The following is a 23,190-nucleotide window of genomic DNA, read 5'->3' on the forward strand; positions in this document are numbered from 1 at the left end:
GCCTTGTCCTTCCTTGCCTTCCCCTGCCCTGCCCTGCATAGCCCTGCACTGCCTTGACTTGCCCTGCCCTCCCTTGGCCTTCCCTGCTTAGCCCTGCAATGCTTCGACCTTAGCTCGGGCTAGGCTGGGTTGGACTGGCTTACCTTGGGCTGGGCTGGCTTACTTTTGCCTGGGCTGGGCTTGGCTGGGTTGGTTTACCTCGGGCTGGGCTGGGCTTGAGTACCTCGGGGTCAGCTGGGCTGTTTTGGGCTGGCTTACCTTGGACTCGGCTGTTTTGGGCTGGCTTAACTCGGGCTGGGCTTGGCTGGGCTGGCTTAACTCGGGCTGGGCTTGGCTGGGCTGGCTTACCTCACGCTGGCCTGGGTTGGGCTGGGCAAGGCTGGCTTGCCTCGGGCTGGGCTGGGCTAGGATTGCTTACCTCAGGGTGCTGCCGGCACAACTGGGTGTAGCCAGCCCAACCAAGCCCAGACCAGCCTGATGTAAGCCAGCCCAGCCCAGCACAGCGTGAGGTAAGTCGGCCTAGCCCACCCCAGGCGAGGTAAGCCAGCCCAGCCCAGCCCAAACCGAGGTAAGCCAGCCAAGCCCAGCCCAAACCGAGGTAAGCCAGCCAAGCCCAGCCATGCCCAGTGTGAAGTAACCCAGCACAGTTCAGGCCAGCCCAGCCTGAGGTTAGCCAGCCCAGTCAAGCCCAAGGTAAGCCAGCCCAGCTCAGACCAATGTAGGACAGCCTAGCCCACCTTAGCCTTAGGTAAGCCAGCCGTGCCTGAGGTTAGCCAGCCCAGCCCACCCAGACCAGCCAAGCCCAAGATAAGACAGCCCAGCCCAGCCGTGCCTGAGGTTAGCCAGCACAGCCAAGCCTGAGGCAAGCAAGCCCAGCCCAGCCCAACCAGAGGTAAGAGACCCCAGCCCAGCCTGAGGTAAGTGAGCTAAGCTCAGCCCAGCCATGAGGTAAGCCAGCCCAGCCCAGCTTAGCCCGAGGTCAACCAGCCCAGCCCAGCCTGAGCTAAGCCATCCGAGCCCAACCCAGCCCAGGCTGAAGTTAGCCAGCCGAGCCCAGCCCAGACCGAGTTACACCAGCCCAGCCCAAAGATAGCCAGCCCAGCCCAACGTAAATCAGCCAAGCCCAGCCTGAGGTAAGCCAGACTAGCCCAACCCAGCCCAGGCGAGGTAAGGCAGCCAAGCCCAGCACAGCCCAGCACTAGGGTAGCTAGCCCAGCCCAGCCCAGCCCGAGGTAAGCCGGCCCAGCCCAGCCCGAGGTAAGCCAGCCCAGCCCAACCCAGCCCAGCCCAGCCCGAGGTAAGCCAGCCCAGCCCAGCCCAGCCCAGCCCGAGGTAAGCCAGCCCAGCCCAGCCCGAGGTAAGCCAGCCCAGCCCAACCCAGCCCAGCCCAGCCCAGCCCGAGGTAAGCCAGCCCAGCCCAGCCCAGCCCGAGGTAAGCCAGCCCAGCCCAGCCCAGCCCGAGGTAAGCCAGCCCAGCCCAGCCCAGCCCGAGGTAAGCAAGCCCAGCCCAGCCCAGCCCAGCCCGAGGTAAGCCAGCCCAGCCCAGCCCGAGGTAAGCCAGCCCAGCCCAGCCCAGCCCGAGGTAAGCCAGCCCAGCCCGAGGTAAGCCAGCCCAGCCCAGCCCAGCCCGAGGTAAGCCAGCCCAGCCCAACCCAGCCCAGCCCAGCCCAGCCCAGCCCGAGGTAAGCCAGCCCAGCCCAGCCCAGCCCGAGGTAAGCCAGCCCAGCCCAGCCCAGCCCAGCCCGAGGTAAGCCAGCCCAACCCAACCCAGCCCAGCCCAGCCCGAGGTAAGCCAGCCCAGCCCAACCCAGCCCAGCCTGAGGTAAGCCAGCCCAGCCCAACCCAGCCCAGCCCAGCCCGAGGTAAGCCAGCCCAGCCCAGCCCAGCCCAACCCAGCCCAGCCCAGCCCGAGGTAAGCCAGCCCAGCCCAGCCCAGCCCGAGGTAAGCCAGCCCAGCCCAGCCCAGCCCGAGGTAAGCCAGCCCAGCCCAGCCCAGCCCAGCCCAGCCCGAGGTAAGCCAGCCCAGCCCAGCCCGAGGTAAGCCAGCCCAGCCCAGCCCAGCCCAGCCCGAGGTAAGCCAGCCCAGCCCAGCCCAGCCCAGCCCGAGGTAAGCCAGCCCAGCCCGAGGTAAGCCAGCCCAGCCCAGCCCAGCCCGAGGTAAGCCCGAGGTAAGCCAGCCCAGCCCAACCCAGCCCAGCCCAGCCCGAGGTAAGCCAGCCCAGCCCAGCCCAGCCCAGCCCAGCCCGAGGTAAGCCAGCCCAACCCAGCCCAGCCCAGCCCGAGGTAAGCCAGCCCAGCCCAGCCCAGCCCGAGGTAAGCCAGCCCAGCCCAGCCCAGCCCAGCCCGAGGTAAGCCAGCCCAACCCAACCCAGCCCAGCCCAGCCCGAGGTAAGCCAGCCCAGCCCAACCCAGCCCAGCCCGAGGTAAGCCAGCCCAGCCCAGCCCAGCCCGAGGTAAGCCAGCCCAACCCAGCCCAGCCCAGCCCAGCCCGAGGTAAGCCAGCCCAACCCAGCCCAGCCCAGCCCGAGGTAAGCCAGCCCAACCCAGCCCAGCCCAGCCCGAGGTAAGCCAGCCCAGCCCAGCCGTGCCTGAGGTTAGCCAGCACAGCCAAGCCTGAGGCAAGCAAGCCCAGCCCAGCCCAACCAGAGGTAAGAGACCCCAGCCCAGCCTGAGGTAAGTGAGCTAAGCTCAGCCCAGCCATGAGGTAAGCCAGCCCAGCCCAGCTTAGCCCGAGGTCAACCAGCCCAGCCCAGCCCGAGCTAAGCCATCCGAGCCCAACCCAGCCCAGGCTGAAGTTAGCCAGCCGAGCCCAGCCCAGACCGAGTTACACCAGCCCAGCCCAAAGATAGCCAGCCCAGCCCAACGTAAATCAGCCAAGCCCAGCCTGAGGTAAGCCAGACTAGCCCAACCCAGCCCAGCCCGAGGTAAGCCAGCCAAGCCCAGCCCAGCCCAGCCCGAGGTAAGCCAGGTAAGCCAGCCCAGCCCAGCCCAGCCCGAGGTAAGCCAGCCCAGCCCAGCCCAGCCCGAGGTAAGCCAGCCCAGCCTGAGGTTAGCCAGCCCAGCCCACCCAGCCCAGCCCGAGGTAAGCCAGGTAAGCCAGCCCAGCCCAGCCCAGCCCGAGGTAAGCCAGCCCAGCCCGAGGTAAGCCAGCCCAGCCCAGCCCAGCCCGAGGTAAGCCCGAGGTAAGCCAGCCCAGCCCAACCCAGCCCAGCCCAGCCCGAGGTAAGCCAGCCCAGCCCAACCCAGCCCAGCCCAGCCCGAGGTAAGCCAGCCCAGCCCAGCCCAGCCCAGCCCAGCCCGAGGTAAGCCAGCCCAACCCAGCCCAGCCCGAGGTAAGCCAGCCCAGCCCAGCCCAGCCCGAGGTAAGCCAGCCCAGCCCAGCCCAGCCCAGCCCGAGGTAAGCCAGCCCAACCCAACCCAGCCCAGCCCAGCCCGAGGTAAGCCAGCCCAGCCCAGCCCAGCCCAGCCCGAGGTAAGCCAGCCCAACCCAACCCAGCCCAGCCCAGCCCGAGGTAAGCCAGCCCAGCCCAACCCAGCCCAGCCCGAGGTAAGCCAGCCCAGCCCAGCCCAGCCCGAGGTAAGCCAGCCCAACCCAGCCCAGCCCAGCCCAGCCCGAGGTAAGCCAGCCCAACCCAGCCCAGCCCAGCCCGAGGTAAGCCAGCCCAACCCAGCCCAGCCCAGCCCGAGGTAAGCCAGCCCAGCCCAGCCGTGCCTGAGGTTAGCCAGCACAGCCAAGCCTGAGGCAAGCAAGCCCAGCCCAGCCCAACCAGAGGTAAGAGACCCCAGCCCAGCCTGAGGTAAGTGAGCTAAGCTCAGCCCAGCCATGAGGTAAGCCAGCCCAGCCCAGCTTAGCCCGAGGTCAACCAGCCCAGCCCAGCCCGAGCTAAGCCATCCGAGCCCAACCCAGCCCAGGCTGAAGTTAGCCAGCCGAGCCCAGCCCAGACCGAGTTACACCAGCCCAGCCCAAAGATAGCCAGCCCAGCCCAACGTAAATCAGCCAAGCCCAGCCTGAGGTAAGCCAGACTAGCCCAACCCAGCCCAGCCCGAGGTAAGCCAGCCAAGCCCAGCCCAGCCCAGCCCGAGGTAAGCCAGGTAAGCCAGCCCAGCCCAGCCCAGCCCGAGGTAAGCCAGCCCAGCCCAGCCCAGCCCGAGGTAAGCCAGCCCAGCCTGAGGTTAGCCAGCCCAGCCCACCCAGCCCAGCCCGAGGTAAGCCAGGTAAGCCAGCCCAGCCCAGCCCAGCCCGAGGTAAGCCAGCCCAGCCCGAGGTAAGCCAGCCCAGCCCAGCCCAGCCCGAGGTAAGCCCGAGGTAAGCCAGCCCAGCCCAACCCAGCCCAGCCCAGCCCGAGGTAAGCCAGCCCAGCCCAGCCCAGCCCAGCCCAGCCCGAGGTAAGCCAGCCCAACCCAGCCCAGCCCGAGGTAAGCCAGCCCAGCCCAGCCCAGCCCGAGGTAAGCCAGCCCAGCCCAGCCCAGCCCGAGGTAAGCCAGCCCAACCCAACCCAGCCCAGCCCAGCCCGAGGTAAGCCAGCCCAGCCCAACCCAGCCCAGCCTGAGGTAAGCCAGCCCAGCCCAGCCCAGCCCGAGGTAAGCCAGCCCAGCCCAGCCCGAGGTAAGCCAGCCCAGCCCAGCCCAGCCCGAGGTAAGCCAGCCCAACCCAGCCCAGCCCAGCCCAGCCCGAGGTAAGCCAGCCCAACCCAGCCCAGCCCAGCCCGAGGTAAGCCAGCCCAACCCAGCCCAGCCCAGCCCGAGGTAAGCCAGCCCAGCCCAGCCGTGCCTGAGGTTAGCCAGCACAGCCAAGCCTGAGGCAAGCAAGCCCAGCCCAGCCCAACCAGAGGTAAGAGACCCCAGCCCAGCCTGAGGTAAGTGAGCTAAGCTCAGCCCAGCCATGAGGTAAGCCAGCCCAGCCCAGCTTAGCCCGAGGTCAACCAGCCCAGCCCAGCCCGAGCTAAGCCATCCGAGCCCAACCCAGCCCAGGCTGAAGTTAGCCAGCCGAGCCCAGCCCAGACCGAGTTACACCAGCCCAGCCCAAAGATAGCCAGCCCAGCCCAACGTAAATCAGCCAAGCCCAGCCTGAGGTAAGCCAGACTAGCCCAACCCAGCCCAGCCCGAGGTAAGCCAGCCAAGCCCAGCCCAGCCCGAGGTAAGCCAGCCCAGCCCAGCCCGAGGTAAGCCAGGTAAGCCAGCCCAGCCCAGCCCAGCCCGAGGTAAGCCAGCCCAGCCCAGCCCAGCCCGAGGTAAGCCAGCCCAGCCTGAGGTTAGCCAGCCCAGCCCACCCAGCCCAGCCCGAGGTAAGCCAGGTAAGCCAGCCCAGCCCAGCCCAGCCCGAGGTAAGCCAGCCCAGCCCAGCCCACCTTAGCCTTAGGTAAGCCAGCCCAGCCTGAGGTTAGCCAGCCCAGCCCAGCCCACCCAGACCAGCCAAGCCCAAGATAAGACAGCCCAGCCCAGCCCAGCCGTGCCTGAGGTTAGCCAGCACAGCCAAGCCTGAGGCAAGCAAGCCCAGCCCAGCCCAACCAGAGGTAAGAGACCCCAGCCCAGCCTGAGGTAAGTGAGCTAAGCTCAGCCCAGCCCGAGGTAAACCAGCCCAGCCCAGCCCAGCCCAGCCCGAGGTAAGCCAGCCCAGCCCAGCCCGAGGTAAGCCAGGTAAGCCAGCCCAGCCCAGCCCAGCCCGAGGTAACCAGCCCAGCCCAGCCCAGCCCGAGGTAAGCCAGCCCAGCCTAGCCCAGCCCGAGGTAAGCCAGCCCAGCCCGAGGTAAGCCCGAGATAAGCCAGCCCAGCCCAACCCAGCCCAGCCCAGCCCGAGGTAAGCCAGCCCAGCCCAGCCCAGCCCAGCCCAGCCCGAGGTAAGCCAGCCCAACCCAACCCAGCCCAGCCCGAGGTAAGCCAGCCCAACCCAGCCCAGCCCAGCCCGAGGTAAGCCAGCCCAGCCCAGCCCAGCCCGAGGTAAGCCAGCCCAGCCCAGCCCAGCCCAGCCCGAGGTAAGCCAGCCCAACCCAACCCAGCCCAGCCCAGCCCGAGGTAAGCCAGCCCAGCCCGAGGTAAGCCAGCCCAGCCCAACCCAGCCCGAGGTAAGCCAGCCCAGCCCAGCCCGAGGTAAGCCAGCCCAACCCAGCCCAGCCCAGCCCAGCCCAGCCCGAGGTAAGCCAGCCCAGCCCAGCCCAGCCCAGCCCGAGGTAAGCCAGCCCAGCCCGAGGTAAGCCAGCCCAACCCAACCCAGCCCAGCCCAGCCCGAGGTAAGCCAGCCCCACCCAACCCAGCCCAGCCCGAGGTAAGCCAGCCCAGCCCGAGGTAAGCCAGCCCAGCCCAACCCAGCCCAGCCCGAGGTAAGCCAGCCCAGCCCAGCCCGAGGTAAGCCAGCCCAGCCCAGCCCAGCCCAGCCCGAGGTAAGCCAGCCCAGCCCAGCTCAGCCCGAGGTAAGCCAGCCCAGCCCGAGGTAAGCCAGCCCAGCCCAGCCCAGCCCAGCCCGAGGTAAGCCAGCCCAACCCAGCCCAGCCCGAGGTAAGCCAGCCCAACCCAACCCAGCCCAGCCCAGCCCGAGGTAAGCCAGCCCAGCCCAACCCAGCCCAGCCTGAGGTAAGCCAGCCCAGCCCAGCCTGAGGTAAGCCAGCCCAGCCCAGCCTGAGGTAAGCCAGCCCAGCCCAGCCTGAGGTAAGCCAGCCCAGCCCAGCCCAGCCCAGCCCAGCCCAGCCCGAGGTAAGCCAGCCCAGCCCAGCCCAGCCCAGCCCAGCCCGAGGTAAGCCAGCCCAGCCCAGCCCAGCCCGAGGTAAGCCAGCCCAGCCCAGCCCAGGCTAGGGAAGCCAGCCCAGCCCAAGTTAAGCAAGCCCAGCCCAGCCCGAGGTTTAGCCAGCCTAGTCCGATGTAAGACAGCCCAGCCCGAGGTGAGCCAGCCCAGCCCAGCCCAGCTCAGCGCGAGGTAAGCCAGGCCAGCCCAGCTGATTTACCTAGGGCTAGGCTGGGCTGGGTTGTCTTAACTCTGGGTGGGTTTGGTTGACCTAAGCTGGGCTAGGCTTGTCTGGCCTGGGCTGAGCTGGCTTACCTTGTGCTGGAGTGGGCTGGTCTGGGGTTGCTTAACTCAGGCTGGCCTGGGCTGGCTCACCTCGGGCTGGGCTGTACTGGCTAAAGTGAGGCTGGGCTGGGATGGGCTGGCAAACCTTGGGCTGGGATGGGCTGGGCTGGCTTAACTTGGGCTGAGCTTTGCTGGTTTACCTCTGGATGCGCTGGGCTTTGCTGGCTTACTTCAGGCTGGGATAGCCTGAGTTGGGCTGGGCTGGTTTTACTCGGGTTGGGCTGGGCTGGATTACCTTGAACTGGGCTGGGCTAGGTTGGCTTACTTCAGTCTGGGCTGGGCTGGCTTACCTCAGGATGCACTGGGCTGGGTTGGGCTGGGCTTGCTTACCTCACGCTGGGCTGGGCTTGGCTTGCTTACAGAATCACAGAGTCTTCTTGGTTGGAAGGGACCTTTGAGATCATCGAGTCCAACCAACACAAAAAAAACCAAAAACCACAAAACGCCACCAAACACCAAAACCGAACCAAACCAAACACCCACAACCACACACCACACCCACCCACAAACAGATGCAAACCAACAATCTCGGGCACTAGAGCATGCCCTGAGGTGCCACGTCTACAAGTTCCTTAAATACCTCCCTGGGCAGGCTGTTCCAGTGCCTGACCACCCTCTCAGGAAAGTAATTCTTCCTAATATCTAATCTAAACCTCCCCTGCCACAACTTCAGACCATTTCCTCTGGTCCTGTCATTATTCCCTTGGGAGAAGAGGCCAACACCCACCTCTCTACACCCTCCTTTCAGGTAGTTGTAGAGGGCAATGAGGTCTCGGGATGGGATGGGATGGGATGGGCTGGGCTGGGCTGGGCTGGCTTTATCGGTCTAGGCTGGGCTGGGCTAAACTGGGCTGGACCAGACCATTACAGCCCAGCCTGAGGTGTGCCAGCCCACAGCAACACAGCCCAGCCCAGCTCAAGGTAAGCCAGCCCAACCCAGCCCAGCCCAAGCCAGCCAAACCCAGCCCTGCCACACAAAGCACGAGGTAAGACAGCCCATCCCAGACCAGACCAGCCCGACATAAACCAGCCAAGCCCAACCCAGCCCAGCTGGAGGTAAGCCAGTCCAGCTCAGCTCAGCTCAGTACAGCACAGCCCTGACCAAGGTAAGCCAGCCTAGCCCAGCACAACGTAACGCAGCCCAGCCCAGCCTGAAATAAGCCAACCCAGACTTACCCAGCCCAGCCCGAGGTAAGCCAGCCCAGCCCAGCACAGAACATCCCTGCCCGAGGTAAGCCATTCTAGCCCATCACAACATAAGCCAGCCCAGCCCAGCCAGAGGTGAGCTAGCCCAGCCCAAAATAAACAAGCCCAGACTAGCCTAGCCAAGCCATGCCTTGTCAGGGGTAAGGCAGCCCAGCCCAGCCCAAGGTAAGGTGGCCCAGCATAGCCCAGCCTGAGGGAAGCCAGCTTTGCAATTCCCTGCCTTGCCCTGCACTGATTCGACCTGACTTTTATTTCTTTGCCCTGCCATGCTTTTCCTTGCCTTAACCTGCCATACCCTGCCCTGCCTAGCCCAGCCAAAACTTTCCTTGCCTTGCGTTGTCCTGTCATGTCCTGCCCTGCTGTTCCTTTCCTTGCGTTGCCTTTCCTTACATTACTTTCCCCTGCCCTGCCCTCCCTAGCCCAAACTTTCCTTACCTTGCCCAGCCCTGTCTTGTTTTTCCTTGTCTTGCCCTGCCTAGCCCTGCCCTGCCTGTCCTTGCCTGGCCCTTCCTGGCCCTGCCCTGCCTTGCGTTGCCTTGCCTTGGCCTTCACTGCCTTGCCCTGCCCTGCCCAGCCGTGTCTTCTCCTGCCTTTCTCTGCCCTGCCTTTCTCTGCCCTGCCTTTCTCTGCCCTGCCTTTCTCTGCCCTGCCTAGCCCTGCAGTGCCTCAACCTGCCTTTCCATGCCTTGCCTTGCTCTGCCTTGCCTTGCCTGGCCCTTCCTGACCCTGCCATGCCGTGTCTTGCCCTGCTGTGTCTTGCCTTGTCCTGCCTTGCCCTGCCTAGCCCTGCCTTGCCCTGCCTAGCCCTGCCTTGCCCTGCAGTGCCTCGACCTGCCTTTCCATGCCCTGCCTTGCCCTGCACTGCCTTGACCTGCTTTTCCTTGCCTTCCCTTGACCTGGTTTGCCTTGCCTTGCCTTATCCTGACTTTCCCTGCCCTGCCTTGCCTTGCTTTTCCTTGCCTTGTCTTGACCTGATTTTCCTTGCCTTGCCTTATCCTCACTTTCCCTGCCCTGCCTTGCCTTTCCCGGCTCTGCATTGCCTTGCGTTGCCTTGGTGGGGTTCCTTTCCCCTGCCCTGCCTGTCCTTACCTGGCCCTTCCTGGCCCTGCTCTTCCCTTCCTTGCCCGGCCCTTCCTTGCCCTGCCCTGCCCTGCCATGTCTTGCCCTGCTGTGTCTTGCCTTGCCCTGCACTGCCTTACCCTGATTTCCTTGCCTTGCTTTGTCCTGACTTGCCCTGCTTTGCCTTGCCTTTCCCTGCCCTTCCTTGCTCTTCCTTGCCCTGCCTTGCCTTGCCCTGCCCTGCCGTGTCTTCCCCTGCCCTGCCTTGCCTTGCCCTGCCCTGCCGTGTCTTCCCCTGCCCTTCCTTGCCTTGCCCTGCCCTGCCGTGTCTTCCCCTGCCCTTCCTTGCCTTGCCCTGCCCTGCCGTGTCTTCTCCTGCCCTTTCTTGCCTGGAAATTCCTTGCCTGGTCATTCCTTGCCTGGCCCTTCCTGACCCTGCCCTGCCTTTCTCTGCCCTGCCATGCCGTGTCTTGCCCTGCTGTGTCTTGCCTTGCCTTGCCCTGCAGTGCCTTGCCCTGATTTCCTTGCCTTGCCTTTTCCTGACTTGCCCTGCTTTGCCTTGCCTTTCTGTGCCCTGCCTTGCTCTGCGTTGCCTTGCCTTGCCTTGCGTTGCTTTGCCCTACCCTTCCTTGCCCGGCCCTGCCCTGCCTTTCCCTGCCTTGCCTTGCCTTTCCTTGCCTTTCCTTGCCCTGCCCTTCCTTTCCCTGCCTTACCCTGCTGTGTCTTGCCCTGCCTTGCCCTGTCCTGTTTTGACTTGCCCTTCCCTTCCCTTCCCTTCCCTTCCCTTCCCTTCCCTTCCCTTCCCTTCCCTTCCCTTCCCTTCCCTTCCCTTCCCTTCCCTTCCCTTCCCTTCCCTTCCCTTCCCTTCCCTTCCCTTCCCTTCCCTTCCCTTCCCTTCCCTTCCCTTCCCTTCCCTTCCCTTCCCTTCCCTTCCCTTCCCTTCCCTTCCCTTCCCTTCCCTTCCCTTCCCTTCCCTTCCCTTCCCTTCCCTTCCCTTCCCTTCCCTTCCCTTCCCTTCCCTTCCCTTCCCTTCCCTTCCCTTCCCTTCCCTTCCCTTCCCTTCCCTTCCCTTCCCTTCCCTTCCCTTCCCTTCCCTTCCCTTCCCTTCCCTTCCCTTCCCTTCCCTTCCCTTCCCTTCCCTTCCCCTTTCTATTTTAGCAAAGGCTGCTAAAAACAGTTCTTAGTTAAGGGAAGCAGGGAGGATTACAATAGCTTGCCTTTGGGCACCTTGTAATCACAGCTTCAAAAGCATTGAGAAAAGCCCTGAATGTCGGGGAGTCGGACCATTTTGCACATCTGAGATGCCACAGATTTCTGCTGTCATCCTAGGGGAGCGCTATTCCCTTAGCTAGAACTAGGGATTCTCAGAGGTACCTGATGGTGATTTGGGTAAGGATCTCACTTGGGATCTCTGTAGCTTGGGTAGGGTTTTCTGTTATGAAATCTGACACAAGTGAAGAAGTGCTCAAGCCAGTTTCCAGACATGAGCACCAGAGAGATTCACAGTCATTTTTACTCGTTGAAATTTGACATTATTGAAGAAAAAAAAAAACAAAAACAAAAACCAAAAAACACCCAACCAACCAACCGGAAAAAAAAAACCCAAAACCAAAACAAAATACTACTGCATTGAACATAATGATACTTTCAGTCATTAAAAATCTATTCCTTCATTATGTGTTCAAGGTATATTTGGTCTGATGGTTCCCCAAATGTTTATAATCTGCTATTGAAGGAGGTCTGAGACATGATTCAAATAAAAAGATGCTGATGCTTTAGAAAAACATGAAGATACCAGGATTCCAGGTAGTCTTCAAATAATCCAGGCATTAGAACTATATTTTTGTATGAGTAAACTATGCTTCCAGCAGTTTATTCAAAAGTATTTTGTTGTAGAATTAATGAGTAGTGCAGCTTCTGTTACCTTCCCCAAATCCCCCATTTATCCAGTGCATTATTTAGCAACACAAATTGATATGCAAGAGAATATTCACCCCGAAAGAATAGACCCTCATGACTGAGCAGTCAACTTTCCACGTACGTAGACAGTAACACACTTTTTTTTTCTTTTTCCTGTGACGTTAAGGATGTGTCTACATCAGCTGTGTACTTCAGACCAGGAACACCAGGAACGCCGTTTTTAAATGAATCTCCCTGCCATTCCCATTTATGACTCTCTGGCTGCGATTGTGGAGTAGTTTCAGGTGAGAGTGAACTGGAAGTGGACCTGCCCTCCAGGAGGGCAGCTGGTGGACTCTATCAAATGTTTATAGCATGGGTGTCGGGTCCCAGCAGCAACCATTCTTCTGGCCATATCAGCTCCTACTGGTTCGCGCTGCTTGCTAATCTAGACATAGCATAAAAACCCAGTCATGGACCAGAAAACTGTTGTGTTAAACTATGGGGAAACACAGGGAAGAAGAAGACAATTCTTCACATAAAAAACCCCATCAAATCATGGGATGTTTAAAATGAGAGACAGCGGAGACATGAAAGAAGACAATGGACAGCCTTAGCCATCAGAGTAGGGTGTGGAATCAGAAAAGAAGCCTATCGGGCTTCATTTTTGAAGGCATGATGGAAACAGGCAGTTTTAAGGTGTTTTCTGGGTGTTTTTTGTAGAGCTTCTCCCAAGCATGAAGGGACGTCTGAATTCCTGCCTGCTTGAAAACATAAACAGAATCACAGAATGATATTGGGTTGGAAGGGACCCCTGGAGATCATCTAGTCCAACCCCCCTGCCAGAGCAGGTCCACCCAGAGCAGGTTGCACAGGAACGTGTCCAGGTGGGTTTTGAATGTCTCCAGAGAAGGAGACTCCACCACCTCTCTGGGCAGCCTGTTCCAGGGCTCTGCCACCCTCACATTAAAGAAGTTCCTCCTCATGTTTTGTTGGAACTTCTTATACTCAAGTTTGTGCCCATAAACAGACACTTGCTGATCAGACAGAAGAGATGGCACTTTGATTCCCGGTTTCGGCAGCACTTTGATTCCCGGTTTCAGCTAGTAGGTCAGGAGAAAGAAGCCTGCGAAGGACTTTGAAAGTCAAAGTGAAAACTGAAGTGTGTGTTTAATGTGACACAGAAGACACTTGGGATTCAAAGAGGTGGTGATGCAACCTAAAAGACAAAACAGGAAAATTATCTTAGCAAACAGCGGAAAGGTTGTGTTTGTCAGTGCTGGAGGAAAGGACACTGCAGCAGTGAGGGTGAGAGACACTGAGAGCCTCAAGTCATTCGTAGCTGGTTGGATGCATAATCTCTGCACCCTCGTATCTAACAGAAGGAACTGGAAAGATTTACATCAAGCTTGGATGAGGCCCAGATGATAGGCCTGGCAATCCCAGGCACAAATATGGGTTGGGTAGAGAATGGCTGGAGAGCAGCCCTGAGGAGAAGGACTTGGGGGTGTTATTGGATGAGAAGCTCAACATGAGCCAGCAATGTGCATTGGCAGCCCAGAAAGCCCCCCCACATCCTGGGCTGCATTAGAAGTGTGGCCAGCAGGTTGAGGGAGGTGATTCTACCCCTCTACTCTGCGCTCATGAGACCCCACTTGGAGTACTGTGTCCAGCTCTGGAGTCCTCAACACAGGAAGGAAATGGACCTGTTGGAACGGGTCCAGCGGAGGGCCACAAAGATGATCAGAGGGATGGAGCACCTCCCCTATGGAGACAGGCTGAGAGAGCTGGGGTTGTTCAGCCTGGAGAAGAGAAGGCTCTGGGGAGACCTCATAGCAGCCTTCCAACATCTGAAGGGAGCCTACAGGAGAGCCGGAGAGGGACTCTTTGTCAGGAAATGTAGTAACAGGACAAGGGGTAATGGCTTTAAATTGGAAGAGGGGAGATTTGGATTAGATATTAGGAGGAAATTCTTTCCCGTGAGGGTGGTGAGGCACTGGAACAGGTTGCCCAGGGAAGCTCTGGATGCCCCATCCCTGGAGGTGTTCAAGGCCAGGCTGGATGGGGCTTTGATCAACCTGCTCTAGTGGAGGTGTCCCTGCCCATGGCAGGGGGGTTGGAACTCGATGATCTTTAATGTCCCTTCCAAGTCTGACCATTCTATTCTATGATTATTGGTAACTGGTATTAGCCCTCTTGCCTAAGCAAAGGGTGTTAAAATACCATTTTTTCCCATGCTGATCTTGAAGTTAACAGTCAGAAATCTGGCAACAGGCCAAGATTTTTGTTTGGCCAAAAAGCATACCTGCATGAAGATTATCCATCTGAATGGATATTTAGAGATAATATTGGATTTGTGTATGTGAGAGATGCGTAAGGGAGAAGGAAAGGGAACAAGGCTAGAGAGTTTCAAGAAGCCCTTAGAGAGGCTGGGGGAGATAAACAGCATCTTCCAAGGGACAAGTCATAGGACATCTCTTACTAAGGACTAATAAACATAAGTTAAATACTGTGGTTTTCTGCATAGTCTTATTTTTGTTTGTTTGTTTATTTAGCAGTTTTGCAATGAAAAAAGACATGTTGGTCTGTTTTTTCACCTGAATAACTCCTTTGGGAAGTACAGGTGGTTTGTACTTCAAAAATCTATAGCCATTTATTTTCTGAATATCCAGCAGTAGTTGACAACAACACACCCAAGAAATGCTAGGTAGGAAATAAGGAAAATATGTTCAGTATAAATATGAAAAAGAGCCATGACGGTTGTAAAAAAGCTTTTAGTACTATATATACCTTCTTTATACTCAGTGTACCAACAGAAAAAAATCTAATTCTTAAAAATTCTTAGATCAGCCGTGTTTACCCAGAAATGATAGTAAAATACCTTCAACTTATCTTTCTTCTTTCGAATGTCCAAAACTGTCTGGCCATGGTATACAGTTCACCAGAAATAATAAAAATTGGATGATCACTTATATTAACTGTCTTTTCTGATACTAATTCATGGTACATAATGTGTGTTTGGAAGCATATACATCTACCCTGTCCCCTGATACTGTTGATTTATGCTTATTAAATCCTAATAAACTTTTTACTACCAGAGAATGGCATTTCTGAACTAGGATCTTTTGTGTATACTTGGAGATATTGGTAAATTTGTTATGAAAGCTTCCACTAGGATTAAGAGAGAAATATTTTATTTTCCAACACCTAGCCTGAATGTCCTTCCATTTACCCAGAACAAGCCTGTGTGACCCAAAGTTTTAATCTGAATGTGGGTGTGAGAGATAGATGGGAACAAAAACAGCAATTTTTTCCTCCTGTTATAATACTTTTACTGCCAGTCAAAATTACAGTGTTTTATTTTTATTTTGAGAACAAATACTTATTTACAGCATATGAAACAAAGGCATATTCTCTGTATCCATGCACAGTTAATGGCAGAGCATGGTAATTTCTGGTGGGAGCCTGTGAAATGGTCAGGTGGCATGAAATACATGACAGAAATGTTCACTGAGAGGCCAAGCATCTCTCTGTATTTATTCCTGACAGTGTATGAATGTTTCAAATAGGGTTGGTTCTCAGTAGTGTCTCTTTTGGAGTCTTGAAGCTTTCTGGAATTTCCAAGAAAGATGACACATGAAACTGGATAAGGACAAAATTTCATACATGATGCATGGGTAGCATTATTTGCCTTATTCGGAAGTGTGGAATACACAGGAAGTATGTCTTCCTGACCTTCTTGGAGATGGTTTCTCTTTCCAGGCAAATATAAAGGAGAATAGGAGAATACCCTGTGGAAGAAGACCATAAGGAACACTGCTTCTCTTGCCAATGTAATACTTACTGGTACTGAAGACAAAGCAGAGCACTTCTAAAAATCTTAGACAAGGCAGTATTCACTGCTGTGCATTATCCCGTATTTATCTGATCTTTGATTGACTTTCATTGGTAAGAGGCAAATATTTCCCCATCTGTAGCTGTGCTGCCAGGATAAGACTTTTCTCCTATTGTCACACTGATACTGTTAATACTGTCTTCTGACAGAAGATATGGTTCTCTAGATCTTGTTGAACTTTCTTACCACAACATTTCCTTGGTTTTATTAGAACTAACTTCAGGTGTTTGAATATTCTTGTGCCCTGGGCCCAAGGCTGAACATCAGCTCTAGGCTTCTAGCGTCAAGATCAAATAGATCTCATGAGAGAAGAAGTACCAGTCTGAAAAAAGCTCACAATAGATGTATCCTGAGTTTTTATAATCAAATAGTAAAATTTCCATTCTTGATATATATATATATATCTTTTTTTCCAGTTAGACTGTATCTGAATGTTTAAAAAGAGATAAAGACTCAGATTACCATTCCTGCCTGAAGATTTGAATTTCAGAACAAGTGAATTACTTTAATAAAACTGTAATAGAATCACAGAATCACGGATTGACATGGGGTTGGAAGGTACCTCTGGAGATCATCTAGTCCAACCCCCTGCCAAAGCAGGTCCACCCAGAGCAGGTTGCACAGGAACTTGTCCGGGCGGGTTTGGAATGTCTCCAGAGAAGGAGACTCCACCACCCCCCTGGAAGTAGTCTTGGAGTTTCTGACATTAAATGTTGTTACGTCTTGTGTGTATGTAACGGGTGTACTGTGAAGTCCTATAATGTATTGAGCTGATTCATTTTACTGGTGATGGTGGATCAGCACTGGTGCCGTTTATTTTAGATTTTCAGATTTTCCCTGCCAGTACAGGTTTTTTACTCACCAGGGTACATCCGGAGTGTTACAACATAGCGCTGAGCATGTGAATTTTCACTTGCCTAATTGAACTGAGAATAGTCTCATCAATGACCGTATGTATTAATGTAACAGCATCCATACTAACAGCATTTTTAGACCTTGTTAGATCTATAATATTAAGAGGCCTATTCCAGAGCTTTTGAGCATTAGGGTACCTCTCACCATGCCACAGAAAGGAGCAAAAAGCAAGGAAATATTCTTCATTCTCTAAGCAATCCTGCTTCAGCAGGGGAGTTGGACTAGATGATCTATATGGTCCCTTCCAACTCTAAAAAAATTCAGTGAAATTCAGTGAAATATGCAACCAGACATCTCTCAGGTAGTTACAGTGGAAAGCTAACAACAGTTCTGCAGACAGGCCCCGCAGAACCAGACTTGAGCTCTTGTTGCTCTGGCAGGTATTCCAGAAAGTATTTGGCTGTTGCTGGGGTTTCCATACATGTCTGTGATATTTTCCATAGTTTGGCACACACGTGAGGTTTTTGCTATAACCTGATACCTTGGTAATGGCAGTTCACAGTCTGACACCACGTGACATACCTCTTTTGTACTCATATATACACTAGGTGTCTCAAACAACAAAAAGTTGTACGTTCCTCATACGTATAGTAGAAATTTTCCATCCCCTCATATTCTTTTCTGGGCCAAGATATTTAAATAAAACTCACAAGTCCATATCCTCCCCGTCTCATTCAAGTGAGAAGCCCTGTTATCTTCAGCAGGGCTAATGACATTTAGAAACTGTGATGTGGGAAGGCTTTTAATACTTAAAATTAATACTTAAAATATTGCCTGCGTTTTTCCCTGTGTTACGTCCCATTAGAACATTACCTGACTTTTAGAGATAAACAGATCAGATGAGGCGGTACAACATTATATTGTTGCATCTGAACAGGTACACAGAGAAATGCCATCAAGATCAGCCAACTAAGCATCTGAGGAGGCTGCTGTGTGCTTGCTCAACACAACTCTTGAAATACTAAGTAGTTAGAAATTTGCTTCTTTGTAAGCTAATGTCAGGCAAGAATATTCACAGAAGCAGAGCGCATGAGCAAGTCTCGACTCTGGCAAAATGGCTTCCTTTTCAAAGACACAGAAGCGGTGTATAAGATTGCCCTACGTATGGATGACTTTGCTTTGTGTCGCAGATAAGCACAAGACCTATTTCAAGCATTTAACACTCCTGACACTCACACCTTTTTTGTTATCTTGCATGTGCAGAGAGGAGGTGAAGATCTCCAAAGATACCGCATTAGCAATAAATCACCTCATTTTTCATGTCATTTGTATTTACAGTGTTTTGACATAAATCTGTGAGGTAAAAAAAAAAAAAAAGACTTCTCAAATCATGTTTTATGTTATATCATCAAAATCTTTATGATCATTATGCAAATACAGTTTATGGGAAGTAAAACTCTATATTTAACCTTTATTGAACCTAGCCTGGTTGTGACCAGCTGACTATAATGTTGGGTTTTAATGTTAAAACCAACAGCAGAAAAGGAATATAAAAATTTCCAATATTTTCAGATCTAAACACCAATGCTACTGTTTTCCTTGCTCCATTTAATTTCAGAATTGCTCTTCCTACTTTTTTTCCCCCCAAATTTTAGCTTCTCTTCTAGCAGTCCCAACCTGTCCTTCGATTAAATTTTATTCTTCTCTCAAACTAAATCTTATCATACCATCATTCCACCTTTCTTGGGATGTTAGCACTTGACATTACTGTATGGGATCATGTTCTTAGGCATCATCTTCTGTTCAAAGTAGAAATCCTTACTATTCCTTTATTTCATGTTCCTCTGCCTTTGTTTGTATTCCCAGGCAAATGATGTATAGCAGGAATATTCAAAATTGCAAGTTCATTTAGCCAGTTTTGCAAATCTCAACTCTAAATTATTTCTTCCTTCCTTCCTACTCAAATGCTAAGAACATAGAAATACTGTCAGTTGAGAAGGGGCTGCTTTCCTTATTGACTGTGATGTGTCTGGACCTGAAATAATGGGAGGTAAGTCAATTACGTAGCTGAAAGTTCATAAACCTCTTAGCAGTGATCCTATTCCTGCTTGAAATGCTCTGACCTTTGCTATCATGTTTCTTCTGGAAGTTGCCTTATTAGACAACTGGCTGCTTTTAATTCCCTGATGGTTTAAATGAAACAAGCAAAGGACTGCAAAGTAACTGTGACCTCTTGATCTATCTAGTTTCTACTTAAATTGACTAGTTTGGTCACTCAGCTAATGATAGGTCCTGCAGTAAGCTGGTGTGGATGTTGATATTCCTAATAGTCTTCATTAAAAGTGGGTAAAGAAGCTCTCAGTTCAAAATAATTCATAATTCTCAGTTCAAAAATAATTTATGATAAGCTTCAGAAAGAGTATCTGAAGAGATACTTGCAGAGATGCCCTAGGAAAAATATTGTAGGTACCTGTATATACAGTTAAAAGTGTCATGTCTTGATTTTGCCCATTTAGTGATAAACGCAAAACCAGAGAGACAGACAAACGGACAAACACTCTGTCAGTGCTGCCCCACGGTGACCAACCAACCCTTACACACTTCCTTACTGCTTTGGTATCGACTACTCTTTTGTACATCTCAGGTGAAGGATAACACTGTTGGGCCATTCATGAATAATTCATTTTGCAGTGAATCAGGGTAAAATCCACTACGCACAAATTTCAGAAGCCTCTGTGACCTGGGAGAATTGCCAGTGGAAAAGATTGCTCTGGCCTGTCTTCAGAACAAATGCCTGAGCAGCAAAACCATCTAAGCTTTGTGTCCTCCACAGCTGTGCCTGGAGGTACGGTCCCTCGGTGGATTCCCTGGACTTCAGGAAAGGTTGTAGCCCTTCCCCAGAGGGGACAGGCATGGGTCTCCTCCCTTCTTCTTGACTGCTCCATCCAACCTGCAGGAAATGAAAACTTTGAGACAACTTCTTCCTTTATCAAATTTGGCCAGTAGATTCAAACATGTTTAGGAGGGGCTGGCTGCCAGATATGGGCACATACAGATATGCACAAGGGCATTTTGTTTTGGTTAACAAAACAACTTCGCTTGTCAGGCCTTAAGATCAAAATGGCCTTTATAAAGAACAGAGAAATATGAGGCAGGCCACACAAAATCTCATGATCGCAAGAATGTTTCTGTCTCTTATAAGGGGATATGAACACTCTGTGGGCTTACTGTCTTGCTAAAATTTATTAATTCAAATTGTAATTATATAGCTTCTCTAGATATGAGCTGAAGACAAAGCATGAGATAACGCATTTAATCGATGGTGTATAATAAAGAGTGAGCTTGTTTTAGTTAGTGATTCTTGTTTGAAACTGGTAAGTTCCTGTTATTTGCTATTGAGATTTTAAAATGGCTCTCATTTCCCCCCTGTCTGGTTCTCTTGTAAGGAAATAAAAATAAAGAGATTCTTTAGAAGAGACTCTGATAATAGGGAGATCTTTCTAGACCAGCATTTCAGGAGCTGACACTTTCCCATATAAATTTTTTTTCATAACAAAAAATAATAAAATCAAGGCAAATTCTTAGCTGAGGCACATACTACAGCAATATGAAAGAGAAAGTGTGATGGAAATGATTCGTTTCTTGTGAAGGTCACCTATTTTTTACTTTCTCATAAAAATTTCTATCCTAACTATTTGCTTCTGCGTAAGGCCATTAAGAAAGGGGAATGAATATCAGTAGCCACACTCTCCCCTTTTACAAGCACTAACAGGCTGCTCTTTGACCCTCCAATCTGACAGACCAGCTCTTTTATAGCCTTTTACTCATGACATTGGTGTGGGAGGTTTCTGAGGCCAGAGCTGAATGCGTCTGAGCAGCTGTTCTGTTAGGGATCGCTTATGATCTTTGTGTGAAAAAGGTGATTCACTAGAAGATTAAGTGTATATTTGCTCTACATACAAGCCACATAACTGACATACATTCCTTTGTTTATTCTGGAAGACCTATGAAGAGATACAGATGGGTTTCACCTCAGATACTTCGGTGCCTTGCTCTGTCCAGCCAGGGCAGGGTGCGTTTCCCACAGTATCTTTATGGAGTGTAACATTGGTATTAGTCTTGCACTGCAAAATCATTCACCCTAAGAGTAGAATCCGATGGTTCAAGCCACCAAGGTACGTCTTGGCCTTTGGCAGGTTCTTCTTTTCATCCGGAAGATGGAACACAGAAACTTCTCCGCGGAGAAGGTCTGTAGAATCATGCCAATGCTTGGCCCAAGGAATGACTTATAATAAGCAGCCACTGAGCATAATGAACACAGCATCTCTGGGAACTGGGACATGGGTCTCCTCATATCCATGTGAAATTCCCAAACGGTAGGCTGCCTGTCCTGGTAAGGGAGTTGAGCTTCCTTTTTTTCCTTCTCTCTCTAGCTGTCTGAATACTTCAAATTTTTCTTCAGGAGCTTTAATTCTTGGAGGACAGAGACTCTCCCAGGACCCAGTTATCAGCATATTAACCTTGGCTGGGAGAAGATTTTAGTCTGAACACCCTCTGGCCGGACAACCACAAGGTCTCATACATGCACAGTGTCCCAGCAATCCTTTTAAAGGACAGTGGCAAAATGTGCATTTGGAGAAGGTTTTTTTCTGGACTTTTTATTAGGTTTTCTGAACAAAATACTATTATGTGGCTTCTTCTGGGGTCTCGCAAGAAATATGGCAAAATTCTGAGTCTAGGGTATTGTTGCCTGCTGTTGAAATTTTAGGTGTCAGGGTAACTGTCAGTCCAGAAATGAAGGCCACTCTATTTGCTCTGCGACACCCTTTTTATTTAAATTTTGTATTTCAGCACCTATCATAGAATCACAGAATCATAGAATGGTTAGAGTTGGAAGGGACGTTAAAGATCATCGAGTTCCAACCCCCCTGCCATGGGCAGGGACACCTCCACTAGAGCAGGTTGATCAAAGCCCCATCCAGCCTGGCCTTAAACACTTCCAGGGATGGGGCATCCACAGCTTCTCTGGGCAACCTGTTCCAGTGCCTCACCACCCTCACAGGAAAGAATTTCCTCCTAATATCTAATCCAAATCTCCCCTCTTCCAATTTAAAACCATTACCCCTTGTCCTGTCACTACACTTCCTGACAAAGAGTCCCTCTCCGGCTCTCCTGTAGGCTCCCTTCAGATATTGGAAGGCTGCTATGAGGTCTCCCCGGAGCCTTCTCTTCTCTAGGCTGAACAACCCCAGCTCTCTCAGCCTGTCTTCATAGGGGAGGTGCTCCAGCCCTCTGATCATCTTCATGGCCCTCCGCTGGACCCGTTCCAACAGGTCCATGTTCTTCCTGTGTTGAGGACTCCAGAGCTGGACACAGTATTCCAGGTGGGGTCTCACGAGAGCAGAGTAGAGGGGTAGAATCTCCTCCCGCGACCTGCTGGCCACACTTCTCTTGATGCAGCCCAGGATGGGGTTGGCTTTCTGGGCTGCCAGTGCACATTGACGGCTCATGTTAAGCTTCTCATCCACTATATTTGACTCAGTTTTGTTTGGTGTAAAGGTATAAAGAACAAATACGTGAGAAGAAAATTTATCTTTGAGCTGATTGGAAATGATCTCTCCTCACACACTAGGATTGCCATTGTATTTGTTTCAAGCTACTACAAGCTCCTAGTTTATGGAATCTTATGGCCTGTGTGTATAGGTGAGATGTGCATTTATAATTGTTTGCATCATGAAGATGAATAAAATCTAGATATTAGCACCCGATTGCTTAGTGGACTATAACCTCTGTCTCCTGAGCACAGTCCAAGTGAAGGCCCTAAAGCAGAATCACTATTTCAGGGTTTCTGGGAGTGTTCTCCTCCTCCACGCTCCACTGTGAACTCCAAACGTGTAATGACTTTCCAGCACATCCACCCTGTGATCACTTATCTAAAATGGCTTCTCCATAACAATAACATAAACAGTGGATAGTTTCAGCTGTAGAAATGCGGGGTTTTTGCTATTCTTTTCTTAGGTTCTTCAGGAGCGGGCTACATTGAGTGGTTTTCCATAGCAAGTAGGGAATGTGGATTCACTTTCTTGTTACCAGCTGTGGTAGAACTGTCTCAGTTCTGATATATTTCAGCCTTCTGCATTCAAAAAAGCAGGGAGGACACAGGAATTGCAGTACTATTTTGAAAAAGGTTACTTTTATGTTTGCACATAAATTCTATATGCCTCCTAACAGATGTTGCACTGAAGATTAGCAGATACGTTCCCCTCTGACAGAAAATATGGATCCTGACAATTTATTGGAATAGACTAGAATTGGTGATCATTTTTTAAGTTTAGAAGTTATTTTTCTATTAGTCTCAGTAAGTGTCATGGTTTTAAGCCTGTTTTGACAAATCAGTGGGTGCTAAGTACTGTGAAGGAGTGACAGCCTTGCTTGCACTCCTGGCCTTGAAGTTTCATCCCAGTTCTTTGCATCCCTCATTTTCTTTTTTCCTCCTTTGAGCTGTTCCAGTGTGCCTCTGTATGTATTCCCTTCAGACCACAACTGAAGGTCAGTATCTGTCAAACTTAAGCTTTGCCTTGAGAGAGGAGAGTCACCAATCCGAAGGAATTTCACAGTGAATGAGTTGGGAGTTGATAAAAACAAACAAGCTTAGTTAGGTCAAACTTTCGTTCCTGGATTACTCCAAGCAGGCTGTGCCTGGGCACATTTGTGCAGACAGCTCAGATCAGATTTCCATTCTTGACTAGAGCCTTGAGTTTCAGCAAGCGCATCATTCAAGTGAGTACATACGAGAGCGCGGCAATAATCACCTTAGGAAAGAGAGAGTAAGCCCCGTGCACGAGCTCTGCACGCCTTTGTTTTAAAGGAAGCAATTAGAAATGAAGAGCAACGCTGGTTTTTATAGAAAGGCTGGGGATCACTGACACACTACCTGTTTGTTTTTTTCCACAACATCTATAAACATTTCTTAGGTTTTATTAAGTATATATGAAGCATTTCATAAAGTCTATCTTTGAGGAAATGTTTTGCTCAGTTTGCATTCTTGACTTTCCTGGTAAAGCACCCAGAGAGACTCATCCACAGGCAGAGGCCGTAGATGAAGTAAAACAGTGAAGGAGCAACTAAGTACCTCAGGGCTCCTTAGTACTTGGGCTTCCACTGTTGTGAGCTGCACACAGTCACCTCCTGACCAGACTGTTTAGCTCTAGATGAC

This window comes from Numenius arquata, chromosome 3 (assembly GCF_964106895.1).
Source record: "Numenius arquata chromosome 3, bNumArq3.hap1.1, whole genome shotgun sequence".
Lineage (NCBI taxonomy): Eukaryota > Metazoa > Chordata > Aves > Charadriiformes > Scolopacidae > Numenius > Numenius arquata.